This window comes from Lissotriton helveticus, chromosome 3_1 (assembly GCF_964261635.1).
Source record: "Lissotriton helveticus chromosome 3_1, aLisHel1.1, whole genome shotgun sequence".
Lineage (NCBI taxonomy): Eukaryota > Metazoa > Chordata > Amphibia > Caudata > Salamandridae > Lissotriton > Lissotriton helveticus.
In genome coordinates, this window is record NC_136061.1 from 1808241276 (window position 1) to 1808255546 (window position 14271).

At 40.4% G+C, this 14271-nt stretch overlaps 1 long non-coding RNA gene across 1 annotated transcript in view; it reads left to right on the plus strand.

Annotated features, from left to right (window-relative positions):
• Nucleotides 1-9408: 9408 nt before the first annotated feature.
• LOC144823837 (uncharacterized) overlaps nt 9409-14271 on the plus strand; it is a 70057-nt gene continuing 65194 nt past the window's right edge. Inside the window, exon 1 of the long non-coding RNA XR_013608840.1 lies at nt 9409-10241. This is a non-coding gene — a long non-coding RNA (uncharacterized LOC144823837). The remainder of the gene's footprint in view (nt 10242-14271) is intronic.

The window sequence follows — 14271 nt, forward strand, 5'->3', positions numbered from 1 at the left end:
TTTCACATATCAGTGTTGCGGTCAGTGCATTTAGTGATGAGATTCACCCACTACCAGTTTGCAGTCCTTCTGTTCAGATTGACATCAGCACCTCGATTCTCCTCCTGTATTCCCATAACTTGATGACTGATTATCGAGGCTGACTTGCCACAGCTGATGTTGGAATACCTGGATTACACATTATCCCTGCTGTTCAACTTGATTATTCTCTGGACCTCCTGTTCATATGGATAGAATTGGATACAATATATCTCATGGCTTTCCTACTACCCCAGAGGATTCTGGATGTTCAGAATGAGAGTAGGGTTATTTCAGGAAGGGGCTGTTCTTCAAGCTCTCCTGGTTCTGCACCGCCTTCCATCGAGAATCCTCCTCACTCACTCTCCATCACATGCGGGCCCTTAAAGGTTGTCTTTGTTTCCAGTAGGCTCAACACGCGGTTGTGCTGGCAGACGCCATCCTGAGTTCATCTGAGACTACATTGAAACTTTGATGGTGGCCAGAAATGGGAAACCTCGCTTGTGGGATATCTGGAAGAATGCATCCACTGTCTAATGGGTAGCTCATATAGAAGCCCTGGAGATCAGAGAATTTAGGTAACCAGTGGAGAGGCAGTGTCCACCTGCTCTTAAGGTGATCTGCCTGGTGCTGTAGCTAATTTTGCCCTCTTATCTGCTGTCTAACAAAGCAGTTGCAACATGCAGGGCAGAATGGGATTACTTCCGGTGTCATGAAGTGTTGAAATTGCTGGATTTGGTTTAGGCTCACACTATCTGGTTGGTCAACAACCATTTGACAGGTTCCTCCAATGTGATGGCAGACTTCAGTGGGAGCCAATTAGCAGACCATGAGTGGGAGAGAGGAGTTGGCCTAACGGCTAGGGCGGTCGACCTCGGACCTGGGGATCTGGGTTCGAGTCTCGGTAACGACGCCAAAACCTCCTGTGATTCTGGGCAAATCACTTAATCTCCCCGTGCCTAAAATGAATGTGTGTCCGTCCTCATGTAACGTAACTGGTGCTATGTAAAGCGCTCTGATACCTGATTCGGTTCGGGTCTAGTTCGCGCTATATAAAACTCTGCAAAAAAATAAAAAAATCTAGAGGGGATGCAGGGCATTTTTGCCCTATGTGGAACACGTCCAGTGGACATTCTCAGCACTTGCGAGAACAAGCATTGCTGCCTGTTCTTTCCCCTCCATTTTGTTGCTGGTTGACTTATTTCATCTGAGGTGGGAATTTCCCTTGCATTATGCATTTCATCACACCCCTCTTATTCCTAAAGTGTTAAGGAAGTTGCAGCAGGAGCTTGCACGGATGATTTTGGATGCACCAGACTAGCCAAGGAGGGTTTGATTCACAGATCTGATTCACTTGTCCTTATGGCATCCTGTCCTTGTCAGTGTAAGCCTATCCTTGCAGTCGGGGGTAGGGGTGCATCTTCAGCATCACAATCCTCGGAGCCTTCAACGTCTTACGTGGAGATTGGGTGTAGCAATTTCTTGATTTACCTGAAGAGGTTGTGGGTGACCTCTCTCCACCAAAATTGTTTACTCTGGATGTCGGTCCAATTTTGTGTTTGTTCACTCCAGAATAGGTTGATCTTCTTAAACCCCCTCATAGTGCCACCGTGGATCCTTAAATTGGTGCTTACCTTTTCAGTGGAGTTTCCGTTGATGCACCTACAAAACTGCTCCGTTGTGGCTGTTGATAAACCAAGCATGTTTTTCTGATTACTGATAGCAAACTTCAGGATTTATGTGTCTGTCTTCCACTTACTACTTTCTTTCCAAACAGAACGGTTTTGAGAACATAAGCCTCATTGCTTTCCAAAGTGGTGTCCCCTTAAAGGTAGATTGGCTATCCCCCTACCTTCATTTTACCCGCCTCTTCATCCCACCAAAGGGGAGGAAAGGCTCCACAGGTTAGATCGTGCAAGGGCAATGCGCCTCTCTGTGGGCAGCATCCAGGGATACTGGATTCATGATTAACTGTTCAATGACTGTTGTTGCTTAGGAGGACGGGGTCAACCCGAAGAGAACTGCATGTATTTTATATTAAGGTCTGCTAAGCTGGCTGAACGCTCTGATTCATTGTCTGGACCAAATGACCACATATGCCAAGTTGTTGTCTCAAGATCGTGCCCCAGAGATATATGGGACCCATTAGAGACCTACCTATTAACTCAAATACGAGACACCACAAATGAGGATGAGATCACAGTCACAACAAACTACACTGCCCAGTTAATATACTTACCAGTAACATCTGCCCTATTTTTTGTGCACAATAATGCATGTCCATCTTGCGAACTCCAAAGCTGCGGGAGGAAGATGGCCAACGATCACACACACTTATGTTCTTTTACGGCTGTAAAGTGATACGAGATGGGGCATATGTACGTGCATGCTGTACTGATTATATATGATACTTCACTACAATCACGTCTATAGCTGTGAAATAGGTATTGGCAAGATGCACCGGATTAGTCTACCAACCAGATACTGCACAGTTGGTTATATTCGACGCGTTTTGTTCAATTGCTACATGTGTGGCATCTTATCAGAAAACTTCAATGAAGAAATTTCACACAAAAAAAGAATTAAGGTTTGTAACACCCTTGCCAATAGGTTGCGGCCAGAGGGCATCAGTACCCATTCCACCACTGCGAAGTCAGCTTCTGTATTGTCTGGGCATGTTCCTATCTTTGACATCTTTTAGGGTGTACGTGAGCTTCAGTCCACCCCTTCACTAAGCATTACTGCTTAGATTCTGAAATCTGTTTGGATGGCCACTTTGGCAGACTTGTTCTGGATGACTCCTTGTTTTGATCATATTTTCTGCCCCATCACCATGGAGGTACTACTCTGGTATGGATTCAAAAGGTTAAGATTCTGCTGGTAGAAGTATCCATCAGCATAACAAGTTACTTATCTTAGTTAATGTTCTTTCCAGAGGATTCCTAATAACCCCGAAGAATCTTTACCAATCTCACCCGCCTCTCTATTCTGAGGGATAGTTTTAGGTCCGTAAATACGGCATACATTAGTTTTGGAGTACTGTATGATTGTCACTCTACTTACCTCTATCACATGGTGTGAACTCTGGTAATGTCATGTATCCAGTGTGGAGACAGAGTTGAGCACCACCTGTTGGTGAGTCGTTTCAACTTCTCAAGATCCAGTCTGACACCTGGTTAGGAATCTGCAGGTAGATCGAGTATCAACCAGAAAGATTGTGACTGAAGGTATGTTACATGTTTATCTGTGACAGGAAGTTTCTAGATTTAAACATTTTATTATAAATGTAATCTGAAAATGTAAATTGTAAAAAAGTATCATAGATGTAGTTTTCTACTGGGTTAACTTGGGTGAGTGCATGACAAATAGCCACTAACCTATTACTTAGTAGTGGCATATTGGACACAGAGGTGCCAGTATATATAGTTTTTATTTTTTAAACTACAAAGCAAAAACTATTTTGAAATCTCAGTTTGAGAAAGTGAAAAACCTTAATGTATTAGTTAATATGCAAGTTTTAAAACTTCTAGTATATTAAAATGTTAGTTTTTTTTTTACTAGATAGCATGTTACTGTTTGATTTATCAAATTCTATTTACAGCAGTTATCAAACTTGATTGTCCCTCAGTCATGTAGGTGGGAGACAGTTAGTTGGAAGTATTTATTGGGACTAAAGCTCATTCTATGAAAGTCACACTGTTATTCTAACTATGTGTGTAAATATATATATATATATATATATATATATATATATATATATATATATTTATATATATATGCAGTTGCGAGAGTGTCAGATGCTGTTTATTACCATTGTTGTGTGGGCAGGGGTCATGACTCACAAGAGGCGAACCCTCGTTGGAGACATGATGCCCCTTCCCTTCACATGATGTACAGCAGCAGGAACAGTTCTTTGCTAACTGGTGCATTTTCAGCCCTACTAAGATGCTCTATGGGTTCCTCCAATCTCGTACATTCCTCATAGGAAACTTCATCATGTGTTTATTGAGGTGGCAGACTGCTTTCTCTCCAAACTATTGTGGAAGCATACAACTCGCACCTCAACCAGGTATCTCACTCTGTCAGCTCTATACACCGAGTCCATGAGCTTGGGAGACATTCTTATGAAAAAACAAGTCAACCTTGCAGAAAGTCCTTTGCTTGCAGCACTACAAAATGCTAGTCACAAAATACCATGTAGCAGTTTTCATTGAAAATTAATACAATTCTGCTTAAAGAATCTCCTAGGGAAGAACTCCCTCGAGCTGTTCAAAATGATATGCCTAGATTTGTCGCCTGTGTATTCCTGTCATGTCTAACTGCACATTGTGGCCTCCACCCCAGATAGTCCAAGGCAGATGTAAATGTAAATGTGGGTGTACTTGTAAAGCGCACTGCGACTCCATGGAGTATCCTGGCGCTGAAGACCGCTGGGGAACTCGTCCTGGTTTTCCCTGTGAGATGGTCCCTTTCTGGGTATCTCCAAGGTGAAACCAAGCATCCCCGGCGTCTGTGGGGGGCCGTTGTAGAGAGGAGGCAAGCTTAATGCCCAGAGTTGCCGAGTGTGTTCCCTGGTTAGAGTATGCACCGAGGCGAGAATTATCTAGTCCGTTTTGACCCTGGTCCACGACCCTGCCGCGTCGGGAATTGAACCCTGGTCCCGGGCCATTCACTGCTTACAGGTCTGCCGCCTCTAACCAGTGAGCCACACCACTCCCCCATGAGTCAACTGATTATCTGAACCATGACTTCATAAGCTACTCAAGCCACACTTCTAAGCCTTCATGAAAAGCCTTTGTCACCATCTTTTCAAGAAAGCCACCATCTTCTTGTTATATACCTGCCCTTCTTCACTTGAAAATCAATAAAAAGTTAATATCAAAAAAATAAAGCCACCCTCAATCTAATAAGTGACTACTACCCACCTCTTACTATCCTCCTAATAACTTGAAATTCCTAGAGCAAACTGTAGGCACCAAACTACAAATACACTTCGACACTTTCAAATCTAGCTTCTTCCTTAAAGAACCTGGAATGCCTCCGGTAAAGCATGCTGTAGAGTTGCATGCTTTGTGGTAATCTTTGACCTACATTCTCCATTTGACAGTGAACGTACTGCACCACCTATAAGAGGTATCCAGCACTTTAACACATATTTTACATGTCTCTTGCGTAGGTGGGCCACCACCTTATTGGCAATTGCTTATAACAAAATCTTCGATCCATTTTGCTAACTTCCATAGTTAGAATTAGGATCCCTAAGCATATATGTTCCGTGTTCGTAACCTCCATCTGCATTTTCTAAAGTCACTGGCAACAACAATCTCTTATCTAATAAAGATCTTGTATACCTGCAATTCACCTACCAATCTAATTAATACCAAGGTCTGGAAAACTGCTTGTACTTTTCCAAAACTCCGAATGTCACACAGTTCCTCAAACTCCATTATAGAGTTTAACTCAAAAATAATCCCCTAAAACTAACCTAATAAAAACCACATCCCATCCTCAATTACAGAACAAGCCACCACACAATCTCAAAATCCAAATCATACAAAGCACTTTTAACTAAGTCATTGCATTTAACACCGAGGAGTAGTCTGATGTAAAACGCTCCCAATACACTCCCATCTCCTGGTTGTGTTTATCCCTGTGGATGGTAGTCCTGTATTAATAAGAACCACCTAAAATGCTCTGCTTCGCTATGCAAGCTTCCCCCTTCAGGGGCTTTCCTAAATACTAAAACTGGTCTCCAAGATCAAAACCTGAGATTAGATCACACTTATGGCGAGAGCGCTGCACTAGCTTCGTGCGTATGCTCAAGTTACTTTTTGGACCCTTTAACTCATCCAGTAATGTATCCAACCAGTCAAGACACATATGCATAGTTACAATAAAATGACTGCTGCTCAGTAGCTTCCTCTCTTTAGCCTTCAAATATCAAGCCCAACATCCTATGACAATCTAATTCAAAATGAGAGATATGGATGGCAAACCCGGTCAACAGCTGTTCAAGGCAAACCCTGTGCCTTTTAGGAAAAAAGATTGTAAAGAACACTGCATGCCAAAACTCTATGGTATGCTTAGTCTCCAAGCATATAGAAAGAGGAGGGGTACTCTACCACAGGGTATCTAGGCCACATCATTGGGTAGGACTGGCATCTGAAGGGTCAAGTATCCTACTAAGTGACTAATCACTGGGGCAAATTACATGACATTCAAGTCTGACTAAAGTTCACACCTGATGCATTGAATATGTTAGGAGGCCAGATTAAAGTAACCAGAAAGCTCCTTCTCTCAATTCTTAACAATATTTTATATTCAGTTTTTAAGCAGTGCACAAGTAATAAGATATCCAGATGCTTCAGTGACAGAGTAAGCACCAGAAACCCATTCATAATACCAGATTGCTTTATGAAAGATACTACATGTACATCTAGAGAAGGAATAGTTTACACAATTTGGCCGCTGTGATATAAATAAGGTATTGATAATGTATCTTTAAACAAGGAAAAATTAAAGGGTAGGAAATTGCCCATTTAAACAAGAACAAGCTTCTTACTAACTGATGGTAACCACCATTTACTGGGACTGCCTCCTTTGTTGTTAAGAAGTACCACATTTGTATCCCAAGGCAAGTACAGTCGTCCCCCACAACCCTCCATGTGCAACTATTTATCCATCCTTGTTTCACACCATGTTCGGTTGACTTGCTGATGCTTCAAGTTTGCATGGGTTGTCAGTTTGCTTAGTTTTCCCACACCTCCTCCCCCCCTTTTCATTCTTTTCTGTTTTTCTTTGCTATGACAGCTTATGAGAATACAGTAAGAATTCAAAAAGTGTATCCAATAGACAGTTCTCAACAGCCATTTCTCACAATGCTCGTCACATCATATGTCAGACAACCATCCCTTTGTGCTGAAATGGCACTTTGGTTCTTAGATTTAGACATTGGGTATGAGGCTCCAGGCTTATTGAATTGTTGGGAAAAAGCAATAAGGTTAGTGTGATGCATAATGGATGGTGTGGCATTGTAACCCCCCACACCTCTTTAACATTTAGGTAGCCTTACCCGGTGCTTTTGATCAGCTATCCCAAGGTGAAATCATTTTGCATGCAAGCTGTAGGCGAAAAGAAAGAAAGAGAAACAATATACAACATTAACTAGAAAAGCAAAATACAGTAGGATCAAAATGACAAAGTGGCAGTAACAAATGCTTTGTGACAATAATGGGAGCTAGTTTCTTCAAAAGCTATAATATGCAAGTTTTCTAGCAGGTATCACTGAAAATCATAATTCATTATCTGTGCAATGCCATAAATGTATTGTTCAGTGTAATTAGTCAAAAAGGAAGATATGACAAAAAGAATGTGTATTTATGTGCGGCATACACATTCATTAAACCAAGTGCAACTGAGTGCTAAGTGTATTGTGAACACACTGCTTAATAATTTGTGTAGGGTGATCACAATAAAACAGAGTAAAGAACCAAAGAACGTATTTATTCTGCAATACTGGAGAAATCAAAGTCCAAGATTAAAAAGGAAGGTTTCTACATATAGTGGCCAATTAATGAAAGTCTGTGTTAGCCAAATAGTGATCTACATCCTTTCAACCCATACCCCATTAAAGGGTCATCGTCAGGACAAAGGTGGACTTAACGTAAGCACTCTAAATCAAAGGTGCTTAAAGTGTACTTCACGAGTACTTCTTGGTCTGTAGGAGAACAAATTAACCAAGTAAAGGTCCTTTGTAAAATTTCATCTGTATCTTCCTAAACTAGATAAACATTGGTATCTCTAGTAAAAGGACACTTAATTAATCTAGCCATGGATAAGAAAGTGAGGTGTGTAGGTAATACCCTTCATCCGCCATGTGGGTTCCGCGAAGGGATATGTATCAAGCTTAATGCGTCCATAGAAACAAGCAGCTCGAGGAATAGACCCAGCAGCTACTCATAGAAGGTTTCTGACTGAATGGCTTGCTCTACTGTGCACATCCTTGGAAAAGTTTGCACTTCCTGTTTCTGGAACCCTTCACTTTGGCTTGCTCTATTCCTCAAGTGTATATAAATCTCAACTTCAGACCTGGCATGGTCGTCAAGCTTCTTTTATTACCAGTACTGGGCAGGACCTTCCCTTATATAAGAGAGCTCCATTAGAAGCGCAAAATCCCTTAATTTTTACCCAGTCCTGTCCTCCTCCTCCTCCTCCTCCTCCTCCTTATAATGTTAGGAGTGCAGGGCCCCAGGCATGTTTATTCAGCCATCTCTTGGGTTTGTGTAATCTGCCCCCAAAGAATATGCCTGTTTCACAGGAATGACACAAGTACACCACTCCTTCAATCCTAAACAGTGCTGAGAACTATCTGCTTAGTCTGGCCTCTGCTTCATGTGGTGTATAAACAATTCATAAAGGTCTTTCTACCTCTGCAGCAGAGTGCTGTCATATAGTACAAATATACTTATGTAATCCTACCCACCCAAGTATGTTAAGGAAAGACCTTATTACATAAAGTGCACAATACAAGTGATAACTGAAAACATGGTCTCTGCCACAGTTTTGGCCAGACTGGTGTCTTAAATACTTGAAAAGCAGGGACAGTGTTATTTTGCCACCTTAGACCGTGCTAAAAGGATACTTGTTACAAAAATGAAAACAATTGCTTTTGCCTGGAAATGTAGCAGTGTTTGTTACATTATCTAGAGTAAACAGCACAACAAACGCTGTACACATCACCTTACAGTATTTCAGTGCAACTACATAACAGAAAAAACAAAACACATTACCACCATATAATTCTCATGGATAAGATTCTCTGCCATTTGATTTTCAGTATTGTGTATTTAAGTTCTACTTTAATGGGACATATCCCAACTTATCCCTACCCCATCCACTTATTTAGCATCAAGTCGGCCCTAAAAGGGACCTTTACCAGGTAGTCTCCTTTATTTGCTGTAGGTTTCACAGCTCTATACTCACAGGAGGATAAGTGCACCACACTGAATATTTGGGGCCATCTGCTTTTTAGGTTATGTGGCTACACAGCCTTGCTGTAACAACTAAGCAATATTATTCAAGGGGACAGCCACACCCAGGTAGTTATTAATAGAGGTCCCTGTGTGAAGCAAGCAAATCTTGATTTTCCTGCAAAAACTATCTTTTCACACAGTGCTCAACATTTTGTTAATATAATTATTCAAACAAACGAAAGAAGTTTATTTTAGTGTGTTCCATGGGTATGCACACAGTGCATGCATTAGAGCACCAGTCTCGCATTTATCTTCCCTTCATGCACTATAAAATAATGTGTATGATCTGCCCCACAATGCATTCTCAAGTAATTAAGTTGTTAATGGCATACTTTTTCCATCAAATAGGTGGGTTTTAATAAATGATCAGCTCTTCAGGGTCCAATACCCTCTAGATTGTGATATATTTGCTTGGCATATAGTGGTAGAGTTGGTCATGGGTCACCACCAGGAGGTTCTTTAATTTCACTTCTCTGAGAAAGTGTGATTTATCCCACTTATAGATTCACTGTACTTACAAAAGATGCAGATTTTTCACTATTTATATGTCGGCTGCTTTTTGTGAGTAGAACCTCTGCCCTTTTAAAAATACTACTCCACAACTCTATGTAATCTAGCTGAACTGGTGCTTTGTCAGCGGAAGTTATTCCTTTCCTTATAGTTCCCATAAAGTCTTAAGATTCAGTATCCTACTTTAAAAAGTAGTTTAAAAATCTGATCATTATGAGGAGGCGAAATTAAGGGGATTTTCTTTCCAGTCTCTAAAAGTATGCATATTGAAGAGAAGTACCAAGCCGCAAAGTGTAACTGGCACAAGCTGCCCTCACATGTTACATTATTGCTTAAGAGTAATCTTAGGGAGAAGGATTTGTATTGGATGTATTGCTTTGCAACTAATTCAGATTCTAGCTGAAGCCACAACGTGTAAGGACCGAAAGAGGGTTCAAAGTAGAGTAGTCCAGTTCATTTTCATGGTCTAAGCAGCGTGTGAAGCCTATTTTGAACAACCCTTTTGCATGTTTATTTCTCCAAGCTAATGGTTGTGTTCCCTTATTTATTTATCTGCTTATTACCCACTCACAGGTCACATCTACCGTGTCCGGGGGTGTGGCTAGAAGACCAGAACCATACGTCTCTGCAGCGTCCTACTCTTTGCATCTTCTACGTACTGATGCGGGTTGTCCAGAAAAGGTAAGTAAAAATGACTTATGCTCACATTACAAAGAGACTACATTGAGCACCATTCTCCTCTCTTAGGGTTTCCAAGATTTTCTCCCTTGCTCCTTTGTCCACAAGCTTCTCATCCATACTTTACAGACTTCAATTGTTGAGAAAATGAACACTGGTTTCATTCATATCCTTATCCTGTGGTTTCAAAAAAATTTGGTTAAAGGCAGATTTTAGTTTCACTAAAGATTCAGATAAACTATGTTGCTCCTTGACCCTCAACTTAAATTGTATATTTTCTGCGTTTAGCATAATGCTAACATGCTCTTGGGACGACAACTTCAGAGTGCCTTTAAGTTATATCAGGGATGTTAAATTAGGATCTGACGGAGTAAGCATGAGTTTTGTTGAACTGTCTTCAATTGTTGCCAGAATAGTAACAAGGCAGGGATATTCTGTTGACCTGAAGGGCAAGTGATCCATAACTGGGCTCGTTTGACTGTGACTGATGTTTTAAATGATGTTGCAAAAATAAATTTGGGCCTTGCTGAACTCAAAGCACCTATAAGCAGATTTTACCCGCAGATGTAATTGTGGGGCCTACAGGAATTCTGTGGTGGACCTTCACAATTTGGAAATAGTGCAGATTTTTAGCAGCAGTCCTAATGAGACTGCACCTGTGTGAGCCAAGAATATTGTAGGATCACGTAAAGTAATTTGTGGTTTCGTTTCTCAGATGTTTAAAAGGAAGACCACCTTTCATTCATTGACGCTTCATTGCTGCTGTTGGCTTCACTGTGAAGCGTATTTTATCTTTTCCATTACAATGTCAGACCATTCACACGTAGCTGTCTCAATTGCACTGCCAGCTGCTTTTACAAACCCTCAGTCTCATACACTTTGGCATTGTGCCCAATTCTATTGGTCTCATTCAAAAAGATTCAAATATTTCCACTGTCAAAGAATCTCAATTTGTGCATCATGTTGCCCTCCAGCATTCTCTATACTCCAAACCAGTAGTCTTGCCAAATGCTTACTGACCTTACTGTATGTGAGTAGAACGAAAGTATTCTTGATTCCACAAGTGTTCATTGGTTTTTTCCAGGTTGTATTTGCCTTCTTATGTGGGGAGAGGTCCAGTTCAGTCATATTACTGGGAAATCTATCAGATTCCCCGATCTATAAAATTCCTATTTGTGAGATGCATCATTTGCCACTTCGGAGGGTACGTTTGCTGCTAGTTTGACCCAAGTACATATCAATCAACTTTACAACTCTGCCCTAACATTGTTCTCTTTTCTTCAAAGACCTTGTTGACTTTGGTACTGAACACAACCCTGGTTTGTTTCTTTCCATGCTGACATAAGAGAACGCAGATGGTAGCTTGTTTATAAAGGCCTCCGCAGGGCTGAATACAAATAAGCGGCACGGACCTGAGATAACTGTACTAGGCATACGCAAGTACTCAGTGATACAAATGAATGAACAATGCAAAGACTACAGAGGTTGCAGTTGTTGTCAGTGACTGAGTGGGGACCCAGGTGTTTAGTAAAAGGAAATGGTCAAAATTACATTTTATAGAAGCATTTTCTTAAAACTTGTTACCCTTTACAATATTTCGAACTTTTGGTTGAATTGTTTTGTTTGACAACATTTAATTCTAAATTTAGCTAATCTTTCCCAAATTGTATTTTTTGCCAAAGATGAATTATTACTAACATGAAAGGAAGCAAGAGGCAACTATTCATTAATCATCCTCCCTATCTTCGATATTTCGCACATAAAGATTGGAGGAGAAAATCACAGCATTGGGCCCTTGATGAATGCGTGGACACAGGGCAATACTTTTGCTCCTGTCCCAGATTAGGAGTTGCTAACAAGGCAAATTAAGAAAAGCTCCATCAATTGTTTGGACCAAGAGTAAGGTATTTTCATGGTGTATGACTAACACACTTTTTCACAGAATAGATGACTGACTGACTAAGACAGTAGTTAGGTAGAGGGATCTTAAGGCCTAACAAAGGCCCTTGACCCTGAGTGGTGTATCGAGGGGAGCCAAAACAAGTTTACAGAAATTGGACTTCTGGTAGGGTGAAAAAGCCCAAAGACCACCACCGGTCTTGTGAAATCAGAAATAAATGACCAGAATTGATTGATAATCCCCATGACAATTTTACCTCAAAACTATTGAAAATCTGATGCCGTTTCAAAACTGAGAGCAAAAAAGACTTTGCCAAGCTCCACCCCTGTTGATAGAACAGAGAAACACGCCTGGTGATTAAGCATGCCACAAATAGTGGGTGAGAGCATTTATTTCCTTAATGAAGGGATTTCCTTAGAGGTTAGTTGGGATTTTCTTAATCAATGTTTCTGTAATGTTCTTTTCACTATACATTATTATATTTCACTTTCGATTTATTACAACTATTTTAGTTTTAATATAGATTAAACTCGTTTTTTTCCTCTGGAACGAACCAATTGGTTTTCAACCACTTGTTTGTATTCAGTTTAATTTTCTACCTGTAATTTGTGAAACAGTGCATATGTTTCTGTACCACAATAAAACCTTGTTTAAAAAAAGCAAGAATTCGATTTAGCAGATCAGTTTTGCCCCAACTAAGTCTTGCCTACTTTACCTTGATGCTGCAAGATTAAAACTTCATTGCAGCTTCTACGTAACCTAAATGACAATGAGCACACACTTGAACTCTGGATTTCTGTATCCAACCACATTGTCACTCCTTAAATGTAATTTAAGCAAACAAAGAAAACAAAATAAACCTTGGTATTTAACCGGTGCAATCAGCAGAGAAGAAGAAAAATAACATCTATATTTTTATTCGATAGAAAAGTATGACTTTGTATCCTTTGAAAGACCTTGCTAGCAGCAGATTCTATCTTCCTAATGTTTTAAGTCTCAAAAAGCAGCAGTTTTCTCAAGTTCTGAAGGCTTGTCCTAATTTCAGGGGGCCAGCTATCATATACAAAATCACTGACATAAGTCTGACCTCCTGGTGCTGGGAGCCCTTCCAGTGAGGGAGGCTTGGACAATAGGTTTCCTGTCACAGGGAGGTGCTAGCACCACCCCAGACTGGATATAGTGGATTGGGGCTGGGAGGGCTGAATGAAACGAGACACTGCCTGGGGCACGCAAGGTGTCCCATGCGTAGGCCAGTTCAAACCGGTGCTGGGACACTCCAGCCCGAGCTCTGGCGTGAAACTGGACAAAGGGTCCATAGCAATAACATTGATTATCTCATGTGCTGCTGCACCAGATTAAAGCAGAACTCTGACCCTGCTGCCAAAACTAGACAGCCTTACAAGCGCTCAATTCAAATAAAACTACTGGAGCCCAACTTCTCAGCAAATCATGTGATTGATCATAATGTTGAAATACAAAATTCAATCATCCTAATGTTGAAGCATATTGAGAATATTCTCTTTGATACACCTATATCAAATATATTTATTTTTATAATTGACATCAAAATCGTCAGGATATTTAGCATATTTGTTTGCTCTGTTTAAATAATCTAAGTTTCAAAGTCTTTCCTAATTTCATGTTCTCTTTGTATCTGTTTTACCCACTAGTCTGATTTGATTCATTTTTTTAAACTTTCTCTGGTATAAGGCTAGGCAGAGTGTACAGGCACAGTAACTTCACGTCCGTCATATGCCCCAGACCTTAGTTAATTTGATTTCTTTCCTCTGATCTGGAAATATGTTGACCTGACCTGCAGCTTTAAAAAAAAATATATATATATATATATATATATATGCAAATTGACTCTAGTTTTCTCCTCTAATTGAACAATTGTGTTTGGCCTAAATTTTGTTTTTCTTGCTGGTTACATGAAACTGCCAAAACAAAATCTAACGGAAGTAAATATGTTGACGAAGCTATAAAAAAAGACCAATCTGTACCTCTATCAGTAGAATGCACTGTGGGTCCCTTTTTGTCGGATAAAATCTTTCAGTGCATTTGAATGATCACAAGCTCTCAACTTCCTCCAAAAAAATGGTAAACGTGTACACCATGGTTGCTCACAAAAAT